At 39.2% G+C, this 22,740-nt stretch overlaps 1 protein-coding gene across 17 annotated transcripts in view; it reads right to left on the bottom strand.

The window, feature by feature from the left end:
• The window catches only part of LOC122554240 (receptor-type tyrosine-protein phosphatase F-like), a 469,298-nt gene extending 448,364 nt beyond the window's left edge, over positions 1-20,934 (bottom strand). For 11 of the 17 annotated variants that reach the window (XM_087990516.1, XM_087990514.1, XM_043698945.2 and 8 more), the window contains exon 1: positions 20,606-20,933. The gene's annotated coding sequence lies outside the window, so the exon portion shown is untranslated. Of the gene's footprint in view, positions 1-20,605 lie in introns of all 17 variants that reach the window. The other 6 variants (XM_087990512.1, XM_087990511.1, XM_087990513.1 and 3 more) reach the window with 1 other exon arrangement.
• Positions 20,935-22,740: the final 1,806 nt, after the last annotated feature.

Below are 22,740 nucleotides of genomic sequence, written 5' to 3'. Positions count from 1 at the left end.
GCAGTTTGACCATAAACTTTCCAAAAAGATGTCTTGATTCTGAACAACTATAAGAAATTCAAAGCTTATCTAAAGCTAGTTAAGTCTTAAAATTTAAAGACCTGTTTCCACACACTTAAGATGATAGTACTTCAAATAAAAATAAGTTTAACAATGGAAACAGCAGTTCAGATTCTGGAGCCTTTAGGCCACTCTAACCCCATCCTTCCAAAGATCACACCTTTCCACACCTTTCCTCAAGTCACCTACAGAGTTTCATTCTAAAGATATTTTGTGATTTTCATAGAGGATTCTGAAAGATGTATTTCCAAGCAAATCAATTACAGACAGCATTGCAGCTAAAATTAATGCTGTACCCATGAGCACAGGCAGGAGGGAGAGGTGAAATTAATTATTTGTAGTGTCCTCCTACCTGTCACAGTCATTGGCTTTTAAAGTTAAAAATCACACAACACCAGGTTATAGTCCAACAGGTTTAATTGGAAGCACACTAGCTTTCGGAGCGATGCTCCTTCATCAGGTGATTGTGGAGGGCTCGATCGTAACACAGAATTTATAGCAAAAATTTGCAGTGTGATGTAACTGAAATTATACATTGAAGAATTGATTGTCTGTCCTGAATGGTTTTTAAGATCTGTTCTCATTCTCTTTTACTTTTAAAAATCAGGGATGGAGTGTTTCCCTAAACCCTGTTTGTGAAGTTCAATTTAACATGATCTGCCGCAAATTCTTCAGGATTTAAACAAAATTTGGTTTAGTACTGCAAATCAAAACAAATGGTTTGTGATACATTCACACAATATTGCATCTAAGAGAGAAAAAAGGTAAGAAAAAAAGTCACAAATTATAAAATGATTTAAAAAGTCAGAGTTAGTTATTGTGAATTAGACAGTCCAGTAGTCAATGTCCAAATGACGTTTCTTCATTCAGTTGTGCACAGAAATCTCTTTCATAACAACTCAAATATGGTCAGATTGTTTGTGAAGGTGCAGCAGTTTGAAGCTAGAGGTAGTGTACTTCACAGGTGAAACACTTATTTCTTTGCAGAATCAAACTTTTCAGAGATACGGAGATCAGAGGTAAGCTTTTAGGTGAGCCCAGAGCTGCTTACCCCCCTTTTCCTGCAACAAGCAAACAAATATCAAAGCTGTATAGTTAAAGGTGATTCAAACAAACTAGCCGTTCCAGTCATGTTGCTAGGGCTTTGAGTTAAGACACTAAGCCAACAGATTGCTTGATGTTCCCTCAGCAGAAACAAGACAAGCAAAAATGAGTTTTAATGGTCTCTTTTATTCAGAACTTTCTGAGGTAGTCATCTTGTCTAATACTATTACAAAAGAACCTCTCGAAAACTCCCATGTACAGCCTTTGCTGGTAGCTGTATGTTAAGACTCTTGATACTAACAAACCAAAGTCCTAACATCAGAGCCAGGGATAATGTATTATAGAATGTATTACAGAATCCCTACACCGTAGATAAGAGGCAATTTGGCCCATTGAGTCAGCATCAACCCTCTGAAGAGCATTCCACACAGACCCATCACCTCCCCTGCATTTACCATAGCTAATCCACCTATGCTGTATGTCCCAATGGGGCAATTTGCAAAGGTACAGGTACAAGTAAATGTTGCAAAATGAATAATAAATATTATAAAGATCCCTATGAATACTGCATTGTTTTTGTACCTGAAAGTCTGGCTATAGAGCTTACAGCAAAACTGCAACTGGTTTGCAATGTAATATCAATGGGGGAAGGAGATAAGCAAAGAGTTAAGATAATTACATGTGATAAGTAAATAATAACACAGCACAATATGACATTAGAGCTGTATTAGCATTATCACCACATTTACAGATGCTCAAAAATCAGCTTTTAATTTGTTAAACCTAAATATGTAGAACTACTATAATTAAATTTAAATATTGGGATTGTCGTAAAAATGGTTGTGAGGAGTGTGGGGTGGGGGTGAAATACAGAAAAAAAAATTGATATTGCATTTACCAGTTAGGCATTTGTCTTGCCATTATGATCCATAACCCCTCTCATTCAACACAACAGGCTGGAATATCATGCTAAATAAAAATATTGTTGGGATTGTGATGGAAATGTGGCTAGAATGTGGAGCGGCTGTGATGGTGATGAGTGGGTGGTTGGGGGTGCAGGTTCTATTTACCATTTGGTTCTATTTACCATTTAGGAGGGAATGTTTCATTAGGATTCACCATTAACTCCCTACCCACAGGCTGACGAATGCTGCAGGATGGTTACATTGCATAGGAGACTCCATGCTATCTGCACAAACAAGTAGTCTGTTCTTTTGTAATGCAATAGTTGTGTTCTCGCATGACCTCGCGTTATAGAAAATCATGCAACAGAAATAATGGGGCCAATGGGAAAAAAAACAGGGCTAGGAGCGGACCACCAAAAATTTCAGTAAATATCAACAGAAAAATAGTAGTTAGCCTAACAAACAATAGCACTGTCTAAATAAATGTTAAAATCACACATTTATTGTACAATTTCATTAAATATAACACTTTACCCTGAAAAACTGAAAGGTAACTTGAGAGGGTTTCTGAGTTTGCTAAGTTACAGTACCGTATTAAGACAGAGGCTGCAGGTCAGCATCATCACCACTTTTAGGTGCAGTTCTGGATACAGGGTTATGACAAAAGTAAGCATTTGGTTCAGAAGTGGGTAGCTGTGGTTTATTGTCCTCACACTGTTTCTTGCACAAACAAGTAGTCTGCGGTTGGATTTAAAAAGCCATCTTTCTTTTTTCATGAAGAAGCTGTTCATAGGGTGCCTGATAAGACTTTGTGTGAAAAATTGCTATCCTGCTGTTTTCTGCAAAGTAGTCATTGTCTTCTAAGAGCTGGAACTGCTTCTCAACTTCCCTTGGGATAGAAAACAAAACAGTAGTGAAAAGGTCTTATGGTGCTGCATTATGGATTTCATCATCTTCATCTCCAGCTTCAATTTCCTCCGCAGCAACAAGTTGCTGTAGATCAGCTGTGAAGAAGTCTTCATAATGGGACTCAAACAGCTTCTCAACATCCTCAGCCCCCACTTCTTCATTTCCAATTTACACGAGCCACACAACATTCTGTGATTGAACCATCAGAGGATCTTCAGACAATGTTCTTGAAATCATCAAGAAAATCTGGAGAAGCTTCCGCCAAACTGCATGCATGTAATCCCTACTGACATCGCCCCAGGCCTCCACAATGATATAAATAGCATTATCAATCTGGGCTGACAACTTACAGAGTGTATCTGGCATCTTGTACGTTGACTTCTTCTGCATTATCAGGATTGGAGACCAGTTATTTAGTATCCTTCTAACAGAATGAACTGAGTCATGAAGGAAGTTCTTTAATGAATCAGTAGGCAATTGTAGTACATATTATTCTGAGCTGTTGGAACATACAGCCCTAATCTGAATTAGCTGATCTCTGTAGTTCCCCTCTGTTGCGTCAAAAGTTAATGTCAATCTCCCTGAGCTAGAGATAAGAAAATGTTAGGCGAGCTTCTCAATATTGATGTTTGCTTGATATTCCTTTGGAAATATAAAATGAGACAAATTGGATTTAGTTGTGCTACATAATCCCAATTTGTTTCGTCACAGAGCCTGTGCAAGTTGTTCTCCTATAACGTGCGTTTTGTCAACTTGATTTGGCTGTAATGTTGGTGAAAATTGGAGAATGCTTTTTAATAAAATGTGAACTCCACTTGGCTATTACATGATTCCACCCCTGGCACGAGGTGTCACAGTGCACTAAGTTTACTCTCGGTGGACTTAAGGTCAAGCAAAAGAGATTGGGTAATGGGACAAATTTTTTCTGACCATATTGTTGATGTTTTTGAGGATGTTTTTAGAAATTATTGCAGGAGAAAAAATTTGGATTTCAAGATTCTCCCCATTCTGGCCAATACACCAAGCCATCCTCCCGCATTTGGTGAGCTTTCTGAAAACATCTACCTCTGTGCCAATTCTCCCCTATGGTCTTAACCCAAAGACATTTCCAGAAAGAGCAGTAACTAATTTCCATTGTTTAAATGTAATCAGGAATCTATTAAGGCGCCATTCACACATTAACTGGGATTTCCAGTCAACACCGCAAGCCCCACACATTAGCCTGGAGCTGGCATGGATCTACCCCAGAGACATATTGGGAGCTGGTCCACAGTTGTGACCACTGGCCATCTCTGGTAGGGGTTAGTCCTCCAGTTTCACGGCCAGGCAGCCAAGGCAATTTTACAACATTTTTTAAACTTATCTGCTCTGGTGCTTCACAGACTACATTCTCAAAGTGACAGCTATCAGCTGTATTGCTGCTGGTCACTTAAGCTGGAGCATCTTCCACTGACCTCCCTCATTGGTAGTCCACTGTCATTCCTGATCGGGAACTGAGACAGATCTCTCATCCTTGATTGGCTGATGCTTTTAAAGTCATGATGACTAGGTCGAAAGCACACTGTGAAGGATTGGGAGCTGGAACAAGCCCCTATAATTGATTAGAATTCCCAACTAAAAATTCAGGAGAAACACTCCAAATAGTTCCATAATTGATGTATTTAAAAAATGACTTTTTTTAAGAAACAAGTAATATTACTTTTACTTTAAAAAATGCGATAACCGAAGATAATAGTGAACTACACCCTTGTGAATGTATACTTAATATGCTTAAAAATAACAGACGATAATGGAGTTCTACATTATTTATGTACAAATTTCACAGCAATGAGGGGAAGGCAGGTTAAATTCAAAAACCTGAAATTTGTTGTCTGTGGTGGATTCCTTCCTGCAAAAGGCATCTCACTGCCTGATTCACTGTTCAGCACTGAGTGATGTTCCCAAAGCTGCACAATAAATATAATCTAAACATGCCCTAGAATGTTAGGGCTTGACCAGGTCACTATGCATTAGTCTTTACAGCATGATAAATCATAATCATTTTCAAACAAACAATCTGTCTTGCACTGATAACTAACTATTACAACCATAATGTCTCATTCCTTCATATTTTAATTACTGCTGGAGATTATAAAAACAAATGTATATTTAGGCAAGTATTTCCACTCTCAATTCAGTATTTCTTTCCCTCTCTTTATTTTTTCTTTCTGTAGCTAATTTAACATTGCATTCAAAATTAAGATTGTATTTGTTGGATAAGACCGCATTTCTTTGATTGTCAATCGTTCAGTTGGCTTAGTTGACCACATACAGAAGTCTGTTCTTATGTACCACAAGCTCTGTAAAAGGCACTGTGTTGTTTGATCTCTCATTTATGGCAACTTGTAGTGTAAGTCTCTGGAAATTAAACAGGTATACAAATCTAATACACTGCCCAGCTACATCAAATTCTCGCTCAATATGTCCAGAGCATCCATAACGTAGTGAAATTCAGACGTTCATCACAAACTTAATGTACCACTGATTCACAATAGCACCAGCTACTGTGACCCAACACTCAGATATAGATCAGATTTATGCAGACAAAAGTCAATTCACAATGCATAATTCAACTCATGTTCAAATCCTAATTGGTGTTTAGACACACATTAGGGAAGTGGTTTCCTGAAACTACAAGCTGACTGAATTGATATTCATCCTGACTCCATTATAACTCAACCAAGTTTGTGAAAGCCTGTGAAACATTAAGAATTTTAAGGATCATTTGAAAAGATTGAACTATCTCTAAAACTCAGATGAGCAGTTTTGCAATGATGCTATAAATAAATAGCTCATTAAATTACAATGAACCATACAGTCTAGATTCAAGATGATTCTCGCAATCTTGGAGTCACAAACAAATATATATTAGATTAGATTACTTACAGTGTGGAAACAGGCCCAATGAAGTGCAACCCACCCAGACCCATTCCCCTACATTTATCCCTTCACTACGGGCAATTTAGCATGGCCAATTCACCTAACCTGCACATTTTTGGACTGTGGGAGGAAACCGGAGCACCCGGAGGAAACCCACACAGACACGGGGAGAATGTGCAAACTCCACACAGTCAGTCACCTGAGGCGGGAATTGAACCCAGGTCTCTGGTGCTGTGAGGCAGCAGTGCTCACCACTGTGCCACCGTGCTGTAATGTTACAAAAACTCCTACATAAAATATTTGAGACTTGGATATTCCTTTCTGGAAGAAGATGAAGAAGTTTATGCAGCCATTGTAAATATTCAATTAGCTGCTAGTTGGCATCTCTACACGTCAGACAAGCCCACAATCAAGTGCCATAACCGAACATCTTAACTAAGCGACAAAATCTTAGTGTCACATTAATGCATGATTGCACTTCCAAGAAAATATTCTCCAAAAGTTGAAAACTTCAAAACATCCAGAAGTCATGATAGGCACAATGCATATATATATTTCTTTAACATGCTCATCTAACAGACAGAAAAAAAAAGCAGAATTGAAAAACTCTGAACAAAATTAAAACTGCTGAAAACTGTCCGCAATTCATGCAGCATCTGTGAGGAAAACAGCCAAGTTTTATGTATTTATGGAAACATAGTAAGAATGCAAAGACATTACAGATGGACAGCACTTAAAAATACTGAAACAAGGAGTAAGGAATGGAAACTTGCTATAAATCCTGAAGAAGGGTTACACCCGAAATGTTTACTTCTCCACTTCCTGATGCTGCCTGGCTTGCTGTGTTCTTCCAGCCTCCTGCTTGTCTACCTTAAATCCAAACCTAACAGATACAATTACACTGACCTAGAAAACCTTGAATTGAATACAAGAACCTGCTTTTGTACCTTTGGGAATACTCTGTTTTAAGTTGCAGATACATGCCTGGAAATCATTATCAAAATCAAAAAATATTTTCTTATTTCAGTGTGTGCAATATCAGGAGATGTATTCCCAATCCAAGATTTTCAGCTCCAATATACAACAAACAAACACAAGGTAAGTAAACCTTTTACATTCTCAGTGATGTGGCAAAAAACCAATGAGAACAGGTTTTGTTTTTCCTGTTTATTCCAAAACAAAGCTATAAAATGAATCCCTGGGATATAGTCAGCATATTTTTGCAAGAGTGGTTTCTTCTATAATCATTTGTTTTATCTATTGAAATGACCATGTTGCCCATGTTAATCTTTCACCTGATGATAAATGCTCATTTCATTACAGAACAGCTTCTCGGCATTAGGCCTCTTCAGCCAGTGACCACTCTTCAAGTGCTGGAGGTCAGTGCTCTCGATTCATCATTAAGCTGTAAGCTTTGGAAGCCGAGTGATCTTGGTTGGAGCTACTAAGTCGTGATGAAACACCTGTAGCAAATAAACCTGCTAGTAACCACGGGCTGGAATATGCAGAACCCTCACGACTGAACCTGAAGAAAAAGTTATGGCTGACAAGAGGAGCACATTCCAGATCTGGCTAAGTTCTAGTGAACTGGGAAACAGCTGATTGAATCAATTGGCCTGGCCTGTAACTATGGAATTACAAAAACAAATTGTGTGTACTCAACTACCTTTATAAATCAAAAGGTAGTAAAAAACAAGTAAATGAGTAGTCATTTTTAACTACTCAAATACATGTAAGACTTAAAATAGGATAGGAACAGTATTTACAATTCAGTATGAAAAAGGAAACATCTGACTTAAAAATACACAATGTTTCAGAATGTAACTTTGACTTCATTTCACTGATAAGCAGTGAATAAAATAACCATTCTCCTGTTCTTTTCCAAGGGAGAAACTTTACTCTAAAAACTGAAAACTTCATCCACTACAGCTGTAGACACATGCAAACTTCAACTGAAACACAAAATCTGATGTTTATTCAGTTAAAAAAAAATTCAGATGGTGCTGAAATTTTAACTTGATACAGAGATATGTTTCAGTGGTGAATGGCTAGTTAGATATTTATTAGGACGAAATTCTTCTGGTCTTTTCTGCACTTTCCAAACTCTTGCTTTTTTCCCAGATCCTTGCACATTATTTCTATTTAAATGATTGCTGGAGCCTTGAAGCTGGAATTGGAAGCTCTTATTCCTCTTACAGTTGAAAGCTGAGGTTCTCCTTCTAATGCTAGAATTGCCGTGAAACAATCTATTTTACTGAATTTGCCTTAGACAAGGGTGTGTCTATGGGATGATACTATATTGGAATGGTTAATGAGTAGTAGTTAATATATATATTATTTTAAGCATTTCGATAGAGGTACAGTTAAGCCAATTCTTTTATTTTTTTTAGTTTGGTCGTGTTTTACCTCTAGTATAAAAAAAAGTGTGTTTTGCTTAAAATCGAATAGCTTGACCAACTGAATTGTAACTGGAATGCAAATAAGGAAAGGTTCGGGTCGAGGCTATCTTCTTAATATAACTTGAAAGAGTTTGGTCTGCTCCTTAAAACGAAGTTACATCAACCAGCCTTGTGCATTTGTTCATGTGCACTGCAACACTGTTCCAGTGGAAAAGGTTCTGTCATACTGTGGTAATGTTAGCCTGTACTGTCATAGTTTCAACAGTGATTTAAAAAGGCATTTTGATTTTAAGAATCTCTTGTGCTCCCATATATCGTACAGTGTTTTCATGTTGAAAGCACTTTCTATTCTTAAAATAAAAACCACCAAAGAACCTGAAAAAAACCCATCAGGTTTGAGGTTTTCTGTAGAAAGGGAAACAGCAGTGACCCTTCAAACCAAATAGTTTTCTTCGCACCTTTGCTGTTTCCTTCCAGAAAGCAATCTACAGGATCGACAACTATGGTCATCAATGCTTGGCTGAATTTCAATTGCTAATTGGTTTCAGCACAGTAGGTTTTCAGTTCATCTGAGAACTCCTTGTTCTTTCATGGTACATGGGCATTGCAGACAAGGCAGCATTCGTTACTCATCTCTAACTGGCCTTGAACATAGGTGGATGTGGTACATCTAAATTTATAGAAGGCATTTGACAAGATGCTTTATAAAAGACTAGTCCAGAAGATTAGATCCCAGGGGGGTTGGGAGTACAGTACTGACTTCGATAAAGGATTAGCTAACTAACAGAAAGCAGAGGGTAGAGATAACTGCGTCTTTCTCTGAACTGTAATGAGTGCAATGTCACAGGGATCAGTTCTTGGACTGCAACTATTTACAATCTATATAAATGGTCTGCAAGCAGGGACAGAATGTAACACAGCAAATTTTGCAGATGACACTTGAAACAGGTGGGAAAACAAGCTGTGACGAGAAGATAAACATCCTGTGTTCCTATGTTAAGTTCTTGATCAGGTGCTTTCTATGCATGCAGTAACTTACAAGTTTGAATACTAAGGATTCCGAAGGTCTGGAATAAAGGCAGAAAGTTCTGGAAATACTTGGCAGGTCTGACAGCACTTGCGGAAAGAGAAACAGTCATTGTTTCAATGATTGTTTATCAGTGAAAATTCAAAAATGTCCTGGGTTTTACACGAGGGCAGGATGACAGAAAGGAAAAGGCAACAGAAGATTGTGATGAGTCCAGGGGAGACACAACACATTAAATGGCTGAGGAATTTAGTTAAAAGTCACACAACACCAGGTTAATCTAGAAGTACAAGCTTTCAGAGCACTGCTCCTTCATCTGGACAGCATCATAGGGCACAGAATTTATAGTAAAAGATCAGAGTGTCATACAACTGATGCAAAATATTGAACAAACCAAGATTGCTGTTAAGTCTTCAATCACTTAGAATGAAGATGCAGGTTTTGAGTGATTAATATGTAAATCCCACGTGTCCTATGATCTTGCCCCACTAGCACAAAGGAGCAGTGCTCCGAAAACTTATGCTTCCAAATAAATCTGTTCAACTATAACTTGGTTATAGTTGTGATTTTTAACTTTGTCCGCCCCAGTCCAACACCAGCACCTCCATATCATGGCAGAAGAATTAGCTGTGTTATGCACACTGATAAAGAATGGTGATAAGAAAAAAAAATAAAAGCCATGTTTACAACAGATGTGCTAATGTCTGAAAGTAAAACAAGAGAAAAATTGAACTGTGCAAAGAAGAGGAAATAAAACTAGAGGTGGAAATCACATACTAAAATTGCATTGAGGTAGACTTTCTCTCTTTCCTGCCACTCCCTTTGCCTCTGCTGTCATTTCAACTCTTCTGTCACAGAATCACAGAAATGCTATGGTGAAAAAAGAGGCAATTTGGCCCACCATGACCTCACTAGCTCATGAAATGAGCATTATTTCCCAGTACTAATCTCCTGCTGTTTCCCCATGCCCTTACAGATTACATAATTTCTGTCCAAATAATTGTCCAATTCATTCTTCAATGTCTCAATTGAATCTGCCTCCATTTCCAACTAGTGCATACCATACCCTAATACCTCACTGTGTAAAGACGTTTTTCTGACATCACAATTGCTCCTTTTGTAAATCACTTAAATTTATGCCTTCTTGTTCCTGTTAAAAATGGGAGTGATTTTGTCCAATCTATTCAATAGCACATTTACAATTTTGAAAATGACAATTTGAAAATGAAAATGACACTTCTTAGTCTTCTTCTCTACAAAGAGAACAGTCTCAGCTTCTTCAATGTATTCTCATAACTACAGTTCCTCAATCCTACAACCATTCGGGTAAATCACTGCTGCACTCTCTCCAATGCATCCAGATCTTTTCTAAAATGTGGTAACTAGTAGGGTGCACAGTACTCCAGCTGATATCTAACAAGTGTCTTCCAGAAGTTCCTTATGGTATTCAAGTGACAATGGGCTCAAAAGTGAACATTCTAAATTGACCCACAGCCAGATTCAGACCTAATAGAAAATTGACCAAACTAAATTAAATGGCTTCTACCAGCAACTACCAGCTACAGAAAACAATGGAAACCAAAGTCAAAGAGGTGATAAAGGTTCAGAGGAAAGTAGTTACAACCAGGCTGAAGGTAATGTTTTGGAGAAATATCAATCAAACTTTCTGGCATATTGACTTCTAGCCAGTGTCTGAGGATGTGCACTTTACATCTCTCTGGCATAGCAATAGTGAAGGATTGAAAGCAAAAGATGCTGAAGATCACAGCGGGTCAGGCAGCATCCATGGAGAGAAAGCAAAATAACGTTTCAAGTCTAGATGACTCTGCATCAGGAATGGTAAAATGTAGAAGGGGCAAAGTCAAAAAATCACACAACACCAGGTTATAGTCCAACAGGTTTATTTGGAAGCACTAGCTTTCAGAGTGCTGCTCCTTCATCAGGTGGTTGTGGAGAATAAGATTGGAAGACATAGAATTTATATCAAAAGATTATTGTGTGATGTAACTGAAATTATATGTTGAAAAAGACCTGGATTGTTTGTTAAATCTCTCATCTTTTAGAATGACCATGTTGGTTTCAGTTCTTTCATATGTAAATGTTTTAAATGTTTTGCGATTTACATATGAAAGAACTGAAACCAACATGGTCATTCTAAAAGATGAGAGACTTAACAAACAATCCAGGTCTTTTTCAATATATAATTTCAGTGACATCACACTGTAAACTTTTGCTATAAATTCTGTGTCTTACAATCTTATTCTCCACAACCACCTGATGAAGGAGCAGCGCTCCGAAAGCTAGTGCTGCCAAATAAACTTGTTGGACTATAACCTGGTGTTATGTGATTTTTAACTTTATACACCCCAGTCCAACTCCAGTGTCTCCAAATCATGTACAGAGGGCAGCATTTATGCAATAGTGGAGGGCGCTAAAGTGCTGGGTGAGAAAGGATTAGAGTTCCAATTATGTGATCGGAATGTAAGAATAGCAGAACAACTGAACTGCTGTGCTCTTCCAGCACCACTAATCCAAAATCTGGTTTCCAGCATCTTCAGTCATTGTTTTTACCTAGTTGATTTTAACCCGACTGCGAATCCTTTTGCAAGGATGCCTGCCTTGAAGAAGTTTTCCTCCTCTCTCTACAAGAATCTCAGGGAGTCCCTCTCCCACTGCAGGCTCTCTGCCTTTATTCCTGCTGAAGGGCTTTTGCCCGAAACGTCGATTTTGCTGCTCCTCGGATGCTGCCTGAACTGCTGTGCTCTTCCAGCACCACTAATCCAAAATCTGGCTTCCAGCATTTGCAGGTATTGTTTTTACCTAGTTGATTTTAACCCTACTGCGAATCCTCTTGCAAGGATGTCTGCCTTGAAGAAGTTTTCCTCCTCTCTCTACAAGAATCGCAGGGAATCCCTCTCCCACTGCAGGCTCTCTGCCTTTATTCCTGATGAAGGGCTTTTGCCCAAAACGTCGATTTTGCTGCTCCTCGGATGCTGCCTGAACTGCTGTGCTCTTCCAGCACCACGAATCCAAAATCTGGTTGCCAGCATCTGCAGTCATTGTTTTTACCTAGAACAATGGTGTGTCTAACTGCCAAACTGGAAAGAACAGACAGTCCCACTTGGGTGGGAGGAGGGGAGAGAGGGTGACAGAGCATGTAGCAAGCAAAGCTGCAAGTAGGGGAAGGGATGGGTTCACATTTTGAAGATGTTGAACTTAATATTGAGCCCAGGAGGCTATAAACTGCCTAGTTTGAAAATGTCACTCCTCCAGTTTGCGCAGTGATTCACTGGAGCATTGCAGAATGCTGAGGACAGACAAGTGGGCATGTGAGCACGACACTGTTAAAATTATCAGCCATGGAGAGGTTGAGGTCATGCTTGCGCACAGTTCGGAGGTATTTTGCAAAATGGTTATCCAGTGTGCGGTTAGTTTCTGCAATGTCAAGTAGGCCATATTGGATGCATCAAATACAATACACAAGATTGGAGGAGGTACAGGTGAAATGCTGTTAGGCCCTTGGATGGTGAGCGAGGAGGACGTATAGGGGCAGGTGTTGCACCTTCTGCAGTTACTTGAGAAAGTGCCATTTGAAAGGATTGTGGTATTGGTGCTCGAGGAATGGACTAGGGTGTCCAGGAGGTAATGATCCCTGTGAAATACAGACAGGGGAGTGAGGGAAAACGTGTTTGGTAATGGCATTCTGCTGGAATTGTCTGAAATGGCAGATTTGCACTACCCCATTGGATGCTTTGAACTCCACTCATGACCCGATTGGACAAAGACTACCCAATATTCAGGAAGGTCCAAAGCAAGGGGAATAAAAACACACACCTAGAAGCCACCTCCCCTCAATGAAAGCTTGCAGCAAGATTCATGGTCGAAGACCATGCAGCAAACCAACTTTCGTGTACAAAGATGGTTCAGATTAGGTGGATTAGCCAAGCTAAGTTGCACATAATGTCCAGGGATGTGCAGGATAGATGAGTTAGCTATGTAAGGATACAAGTAGTTCTGGGTTAGATGTTCTTCGATGAGTCGGTGTGGACTCGATGGGCCAAATGGCCTGCTTCCACACTGTATGGAGTCTATTATTCTATGGATAAGGCAGCCCTACATTGGAGAGCAAAGAGATTCCAACGGCTCAAACGCATGAATCACTGTGGGTAATATCTTTTCCCAGATGGATAGACCTAGATAAAAGTAAATACTGTTGGAATTTGGGGAAATGTCCAGTGTTTTTATTAAGGAATATTTTATCACTAAATCGTGTTGACTCACAAACTGAATTCTGCATTCCATTATCCACTTAACCAACAACAGTGTTTTTAATACATAAACTGATCAAAATGTCCAAAGTATGGTCCATACTACTCTTGCATTCTATTCTCCTATTAATAATGCCAAGGGCAGTGTATGCTTTATTAACTGCTGTCCACTTGTTCTGCCATCTTCCAAGATGTTTACGATTTTTGAGAAGATTTATAGCTCAGATTGAGGATCAGGTTGTATGTTTGCTCACTGAGCTGGTAAGTTGTTCTCGGACGTTTTGCCACCATGCTAGGTAACATCATTCAGTTGAAGTGCTGGTGTTCTGTCCCACTTTCTATTTATGTGTCTTGGTCTGTTATGGTGGGTGATCTGTGACCTTCGAATATGTGTACACATATAAACGCAGGTCCTTCTGCTCGTCCACACTTTTAATACTTGTACAACCGATGTTGTTATGTCTTTCAATGCTCTTCCTAAAAAAATGTATCAGTTCACACTTCATCTGCCATCTACATGCCCAAACCACCAACTTGATACTGGCTGGAATCTTATCAGGCTCTGTTCAGCATGGGCTACGACATGATAAGCGACAAAATCTCAATGTTGAAATCATCTTGCCACAACTTCCTCCTTTGCTTAAGCAGTGGCAACATTCTCGCCAGTCAGCACTGATTTCCCAATTGCCATTCTTTATTGCTTGTTAACAGTCCCAACTCACCATGAGTTGCAACTTTACCAAACTCACCAAACAAACTAACCATAAGGAAATCTCAATATGGAAACCAAACAGCCTTCTTGGCGGGTTCAACTTGCTGCTTGCTCAAAAGGATGCTCCAACTGGCACTAGACAAATGCACTCCAAGAATATGCTTCAGTATATGTACTATCCTCAGACTAGGCTGGCATGGTCGGGTTGGTCCAAGGGGAAGAGGAAATCCTACCTGGTGCACCACCCCATCCATGCCCTCAAAATAGCGCAGAGATAAAGAACAGTTCATAAAAAAATGAATTTCATGTTACTTTATTGATTATTAGCACATTTCAGCTTTGAAGGCTACAACAGCACACCCTGTGGAGGAACAAGGCATCACTGACAGCAATAGTCAAACAGTGTTTCAGAGGACATGTGCAGACTTCAGAAGACGTTTGTCAGTTTTAGACAATATTGACAGCAAATGATGACAGTTCTACCATAATTACAACTATAAATTCCCTGAAAACGTCTTTCCAATATTGTCAAATTAGAATCCTCTTCTTTGACTAGAGTCTTATTTTAGGTCAAACCTAATGAAGTCTTGGAACAACAGCAGACTGTGTGTTCCATTTGGTACCATTTAATCTAATGATAATTTTTCAAATCAATATATGTGTGTGTAAATAGACACATACCGTTGATCAAAAATCTCATTATAAAGTAACTAATGAGAGGAAATTACAAAAAAACAATTTAGCATCAAATGTTTCTCTGGAAACAAATTGCAGTAATGTTCAGTGAAAGGGATGCCAGACTGATTTTGTTTGTCTTTCTTCTTTTTTTTAATTCCAACTTATAAATCAAATAGAATGCAGGTAAGGAAAGCAACCTTCATAGGAGGAACATCTGCGTTTCCATCTTGGGGTTTCTTTTCTATACAATTATCAACAGTCTATTTTGAAAGAAGACAAGGAGAAAACGGAGCCAGGCAAAACAAGTGCAAAATACAGCAATTTCTTTGCAGTTCCATAGGGCAGCTAGGATTATTTTAAATAGTACTATGATGTAGTATGGAATACAAATGCACAAATATTCAAATTTGACTTTGTAAACTAAGGGCACTCAATTGTTATCACTGATGGATGACTTAGCACATATTAGAAGTCTATATTTACTGCACAGAAGCCTCAATGTACAGAGCATCATTTAAATGATACTAACCTTTTAATAAAATTATGATATTTCAATCCCAACTCATTCTTTAACATTCTTACACTTTATTTAATTCCATGAAATCTTCCAAGTCTGGTGGATAATCTGTACTGAAGACTTTATCATCCATTACTTCTTATTATGGAAATTAGTCATTAATTACACATTGAAAATAAAATTACCACACCATAGACACTTGTATGAAAGCAAAATACTTCAGATGCTGGAAATCTAAAAAAAAAACAGTAAATACTAGAAATATTCAACAGGTTATGGAGAGACTGTGAGAGAACATTTCAGAAATGAAAGGTCCTGCTTAACTAGAATTTAACTCCCTCAACCACCAGTCCAAAATCTAAAGTACAGCTTATCTTGGATACAACTCCCTTGTCATACACCAGACTGAATACTTGATTACATCCCCACAAACAAGACATTAACATAAATCAGACAGTTTTTTTGGGCCTGAAGTACATGGTTAATATGTCCCCTTCAAATGATTAATCTCAAAGATGTACTAAAAAACATTCAAGGTGAACCAGGCATCTTTAGGTTATTAGTTTCATTGTCAAGTCCTGAGTCCTGGCATTTATGCTGTCATACAACTGGTTCAGTTTGGCACACAAAATGGAGGCAGTGGATGACCTTATATAGCTCAGTGGCAAACCATCATCAGATGACTGTCGCAGCCCATCCAGAGAGCTGAACTGGCTTAGCATCTTCAACAAAGAAAAGCCTGCCTTGGTGTTGGAGTCAAAGGAAGGTGAATATAACTACAAAAACACACATATGACTCAGACCTGCATCCTTCTTTTAGTCCTGTACAAATATAGCTGCCATTTAAGAATTTTCTCAGAATTAAATAATCAAAATTTGTCCATAATACAAATGGAACAAGATTCAGGCTTGAGAAAATCAAAAGCATCATTATTCTTCACTGCCACTCTTCAGATACTTTGCCTGTCTCAAAGGTAAAAATTCACATAATCTGGATATTAAAGTGTGTAAACCAATTCAGAAAGAATACTGACAGGCTCCAAACTGGATGTGGCATGGATGTGGTTCTCAGCAAACCTAGATAAGTCAGATCAGCTATGATCCTGTGGAATTTTCAGATGCTTGGAATTAATTAAATAGAGAGTGGTGGTATCATGATAATCTAAAGCCCTAGGCTGATGCCTTGAGGACATGGATTTGAATTTCACCATGGTAATTGGTGAAATGTAGATTCAATAAAAATATGTAAAATAAAAAAGCTAGCCTAATAGCAACCATGTAAAAGTGCACATCAAACGCTGAAGAACCAGTTTAACAACCTATCTGGCTCATTAATGTCCTTTAGGCATGGAAATTTGCCATTCTTGCCTGTTCTGGTCTACATGTGACTCCAGACCCAAGCAATGTGGTTGACTCTCAACTGCCCTACACCCACATTCCCTGAACAAATGAATAAAAGTAAATAAATTTATATGGTGAGACATGCATCTCTCTCTGGGAATAACTGCTCCTTTAAAAGGAGAAAAGGAGGAAAGTTGAAGAAATCTGTTAGAGGCTTTTTTAGGCCAGACATTACAGAGATAGCAAAGGTGATTTAATCACATGGATGAGAATTCACACTTTGTGTGTTGGAGAACTGTAGACCATTGTAAATCAACAACATGAGGTTGATTGTCAAATGGGTCTTGTGCAGGTTAGGATATTTTGAATGGATTCAATTGATCATGACAATTTTGAATTCAAGGGTACTAATATTTTTGTTTTGTTTCACAAACAAATGCAGAAAACTGAAGTTTTAAACAGCTGCACAACTAGTCTATACTGTAAAATTTGCTTATTTTGAAAAAAAAATAAAGACAGCAAAGTTTAGGACAAGTTGGAAGTTTATAGAAAATTAAGGATAGCAGATTCACCAGGAAAGCTTTAATCAGTTAATTCTGGAGGTGATAAACATGTAGTTGAGATTTTTGGGTGCAGGTGAGCTGAAGCATGGATGGTGAAGTTTCTTTTGCCTTTGTTCTTACGTAATTGTCTGTAAGGTGGAAACATTTACGGTCAGAAACTCAGCTCAAGGTGAAATAAGTTGCCAGCCATCTGATTCAACTCAAGATCAAAGGTGTGGAGGAGGCAACAATCACTCGGGTTGGAGTCAACAAGTTAGCGCTGAAGCCAAAGTCAATAGCTTTAATCACCCCAATGTTTAAGTCTTCATAGCTACTTCATAGTAACTGACCTTTAAACTAGAGAAAAAAATCCTGAAGAGTATTAAACCTTTGGTACATATCAGACAACTAGTTTATACATTTACACCAAGTCAGAAATAATCAATTAAGTATTAAATAAACAAAAAGACTCCAAAAATGACAAGGTGTTTATCTCTCAGCTCATCCAGTCTAGAAAGTAAGTCACTTTGGAGTATTTTGTATTGAAATGTTGTTAAGTCCCAGGAGTATAAGCAATATGCTATTGTGAAATGATAAGAATACAGGTCTTCACAAGAGTTATTTTAACTATTAAAAGATACAACATCAAACAAGAAAGTTTAAAAATCTAAAAATAGATTATTCATGCAATGACCCTCACAAATTTAACAGGTCTGCATAGTCAGAATTTTAATATATTAAACTTCCATATATAATTTACATTTCACAAACTTCCAAGAATTAGAAGAGCAAACTTGAACCATTTTGTTTTTAGGTGGGTGGGAAATGAATAGAATTTGTAATCTGCAATTCACACTCCTGAACTAAAGACATATTATTGTGATAAATTCCTCCTACTTCAGCCAAAAACATCCTACTTATACTCACCATGATAAAAGAGGAACTTGATAATTTTGTACATCTAATTGTGAATGTGTCAGAGGCAGCAATTGCATTTTTGGCAAAACAAAAGCCCACAAAAATCTAAAAAAAAACACAAAACGAAAAAAAGTGCACTGTCAAACTCTGGAGAAGCCACCAAGTAATTTTATTCAGTGAGAATCAATTTCTGCGCTTGGGAAGATTGATGCAAGTCAAACATAATTGTAATGAGTTGAGAACAAGATGGCTCCAATAACAAAGATAGAATACAGAAAAACATGCTTTCAAAAACAACCCTTAAGGCTTCAAAATACTTAATTGGTATCGGTTGAAATTTCTAACAATATGAGAAAAACTTAATTTACTACATAAAAGGATTTCAGTAAAATTATATTGCCCAGCATTACTAATATGCCACTAACTATTAATGTTCTAACACGTGGAATGTAGGTAAATCTTATATATTTGCTAAGTATTTTTAAAATACAGAAACCTTAATTTATTTTTTCGGTAAATACCAAAATGAGAGATTGTAGCATCTATGGATGGATGCTATCTGAACACAAGAGTCCGGGCATTTCCGATGTGAACCAGTTGATCATTTGCACGCAAAGCTAGGGCAGAATTCACACAGTATTGAAGCACAATGTAGCCAGGCTACTCGGTCTGGCTGCATGGAAAACTCTCAAGGCTTTCATGTTTACCTTTCTCCACGATTTTCAACAATGAGTGCATGTGAATTACAACATACATCAATACCCAAATACTTTAATTGGACGACGTTAAATTCCAAAAAGAGTATCCGAATGTCGTTTGAATTTGAAAACAAAAGTCACATTTACAAAACATGCGAACGCGTCTTAAGTCGCCCTTCACAATAAATCTGAATTAACCTTTGGACGCCGGGATAAAATTACACGCTGAGCTTTTGGAGAGTATCAAGTCTCCGAGTAAGGAGCGTCTCCATCCGATCAGATATATTGATCCGAATTGCACAATCTCGTCTATCAAGCTCAACTCACCACCCAACCTCTGAGGTCTCCTATGGGGGAGCCGACGCTACCATTTGAAACATACAATTCGTGAGAAGCAAACAAGAAAATCAAGTCCAAAACTAAAATTGAAAATCAAACATACGGGACTGATCAATTGGCGAGCTAAGAAGGAATTTCACATATCTAACTGCAGGTCATTACAGATTCTAATAGAAAAATTAAACCAAGACACCGGTCTGGTCACTTGGAAACGTAAAATCAAACCCAACCTAAAACATAAAAAAGCCTTTCAATATGACTGATAGGCGAATAAATATGTTTAAGACATAATATTCTAACTAAAGGTTACCAAAAATGAGCATATGTCGTCAATCAGTAAACGTAAGCTAAACTATTGTTATTTCTCTAGTTGGCAGATGCTTTCTTTCACCATTTTTAAATATCCCCTTCCTCAAACTCAATTCAACATCAAGGCGACGCGGAGTTCCTTGGATTGTGGAAATTATTTTGAAATCAAGGGCATACTTTTCATCCCAATAAATAAGAATAGTGTCCCGAGGCACGATGCTCATTTATCGATGTGAGTCTAAAACCAGAATGTTAATAAAAATCAAGCACGACCTGACCGCACTTATTAAACGCGATGGAGGGGGGGGGGGGGTCGAAGAGTTTGGAATTCAAAATAGGACAAATCCACTTCCTTCAACGTTCGGTTAGACTCAAGATCCACAAAAATCACATTCAAACAGATCCTTTTCAGTAGCTAATCTGGTTGGAATAAACCTAACCCCATTCAACCAGAAGAAGAAAGAGCTCGAGAGGCGGAACACTCCAGCAAAAAAAAACTGGCCGTTTTCTACCAGAACGTGTTTTGTTTTCGGACTCCCTTTGTGTTTCTAATTTAAGTTTTACGGCCGAATTTCCAATCGCCGCTTCGTTTGTTTTCTTGTCTCTCGCTTTCAACAGGCGGGAGTCTGGTTTCGGTAGGGGGGTTGGTTCTGAGAAGGGTTGTTTTGTTTTTTTTTTCGCCTTTCTTGACAAAACCTCCAATGAAACGAAACACAAGAAGTGGCTCGATTTCGAGGATCGGGGCGGTGGAAATCACACATCAAAAAAAAATAATACAGGCGCTTCAGTCCCTCACGACGCTTGCTTTACACCAACAACAACAACAACAAGAAACAACACCAGGGTCCGCTTCAACAGGCGGCTGGCGAGCTGCAGACAGATCGGTGCCCAAGCTTCTTCACCTGCGGCTTTGCGGATTCAACAGCAAACACAAACACACACAACTCATGTCAAACTCCTTCAAATTTAAAATGAGATCTCGTCCCGCGGAATATTTATTTTTGGTGCCTCACTACTCACCGCAGACGGCCGTCTCAAGTCTCCCTCAGCTCCGAGCATAATGTCCAGCTGCCCCGGCTCACGATGCCCGTAACTCCCAAGCCCGGGCACACGGACAACCTCCAGCGAGTCTCTCACCTCCTCCCGCTCGAGCCGCACCCAGAGATGCAACTCTCCTCTACCTTTCAACTTTTATGTCTTGGTACAATTGCGTGCTTCTCGCTCTTTCTCGTCCTGTCCGACCGTTCTCGGTCTCGGTGCGGGGACTCGATCTCACCCCAGCCGCGTCTCTTTTTTACTCCCAAGCGCTACTTAACACACTTTCCACGGACGCCGAAGCCAAACCGTCGCCCGCCGCCGAGTCCGCCCGAACGCCTTCGGCAGTCTTCGGCCTCGCCCGCTGATGGCGTCATCCAAAGCGAAATGCGCTCGTGGGCTGTGTGTGTCTTTGGGGGTGGGGGGAGGAGGAGGAGGGGTGGGGCGTGGATTGATAGGTCGCTCAGGGTTGGGGAGGGGGCGGGGCAGGGGCTTGCCCTCCTGAAGAATTTCGCTGAGTGGTGGGGGACTCACTCACAATAATGCTCCTATTGTGACGTCGGCGGGCTGGGACTCCTCTCGAGGACGCGAAGCGAACATTCCCAAAGCGCAGGATGAACCCGGAAACCTCCAAAATATACAGCAGGACTGAAGCAGCTGGTGCGATAGATACGTGGCTATAATTATGCTGCCAAATGCAGCGGGGAACCGAACACTGCAAACTCTGGTGCTGCTTTGGTGGTGGTGAAGTCTGATGTAGCATTTTTTTAAATTGCAAACGAAAAGTGTTCGCACGCAATTTCAATACACTCTTAAAAGCGAATAGTCCGGAAGACCAGGTCCAACACAGTAGATTTAAAACCGAGATGGAACTGTGTCGGGAAGGATGCAGCAGTGTTGCCGAACTTGGAGCCTGTGCCTTCACCCATCCCCGAAACTGAAGTCAAAGAGCACTTCGTTGAGGCGCACGCCGTTGCCCATTAGAAGAAGCAAGTGAATCTAATAAACTCGGAAACTTAGCCCGAATTATGCCCGCTAAAGGTGGTCAGACATAGGAAATAGTAAACAGTGCACATTGGAAATGCTATTCGTAGGTCATTTGGGATGTTAGTTTGCTTATCAATATGTCATAAAAATCTACATTATACAAGCACCTTTATTGTCCCCAATTATGCTAAACCCTTCGCAAAGATGGTAATCGCTGGATATTAAAATAACAATCAAATAGAAAGAAGTACAAGTATTTAAAGTGAACCTCAATTATTCTCTGTATATCGGGGCTAAGATGGCTGTGGGCTCTGCAACCGAAACTGGTGGGGGATAAATCCAAACGTTCCAGATTTGCAAGAACCTACGGAAGCATTTGGAGATGACAATATGTGTTTTAAAGAAAATAACCTGCACTTGAATAGCACGTTTCATGGTCACTCAACATCTCATTGAACTACTTTTGAATTTTAATTGCTATTGTAGGAAATGCAGCAGTCAGTTTACACACAGAGAACTCCCATAAACGTCAATGTAATAATGGCCAGACCATCTGTTTTTGTGAAGTTAACGGAGGAGAAAAATTGGCCAGAACATTGGAAATAACACCCACACACTTAGAGTCATAGAGCCAGTACCATCCTCTGTATGAAAATGTTAGCATTCAGGTCCTTTTTAAATCTTTCTACTCTCACCTTAAACTCTACAAAATTGTACCATAGGACCTTTTACATTCGCTCAAGTGGACTGACAGGACCTCAGTTTAACTGCACTTTCAACAATGTAGCATTCCCTCATCATGGCACTGGAGCCTTGCCAGCCTTGATATTCATACTTTAGTCCTGACATGGGATTTGAAGTCAGAATCTTCAACCCAGATTCAAATGACACATTTTGAATTTAATGCATTGAGGAACAGATCAGCAATGACAGTTGGTCAGGACAGGGTGATGGAAGCATTGGTAGAATGGTAGTAGTGGACTGTTGGCCAATTTGCAAGGAGTTATCAAGTCAGCAAGTGATGATGGTTTGGAAAGCATTCAAGCAAGAATGTTGGGTGATGATAGTGAAAATAATTTTAGCCAAACTGTGGAGTTTGAAATGTGGTGCAGGGTCAAGCAAGCCATTAGATT

This window comes from Chiloscyllium plagiosum, unplaced genomic scaffold (genome assembly GCF_037043375.1).
Source record: "Chiloscyllium plagiosum isolate Xiang-an unplaced genomic scaffold, Cpla_swu_hap1 HiC_scaffold_9, whole genome shotgun sequence".
Taxonomy (NCBI): Eukaryota; Metazoa; Chordata; class Chondrichthyes; order Orectolobiformes; family Hemiscylliidae; genus Chiloscyllium; species Chiloscyllium plagiosum.
Note: the sequence above shows the minus strand (reverse complement) of the source record. Positions and strands in the feature narration are given on the sequence as shown.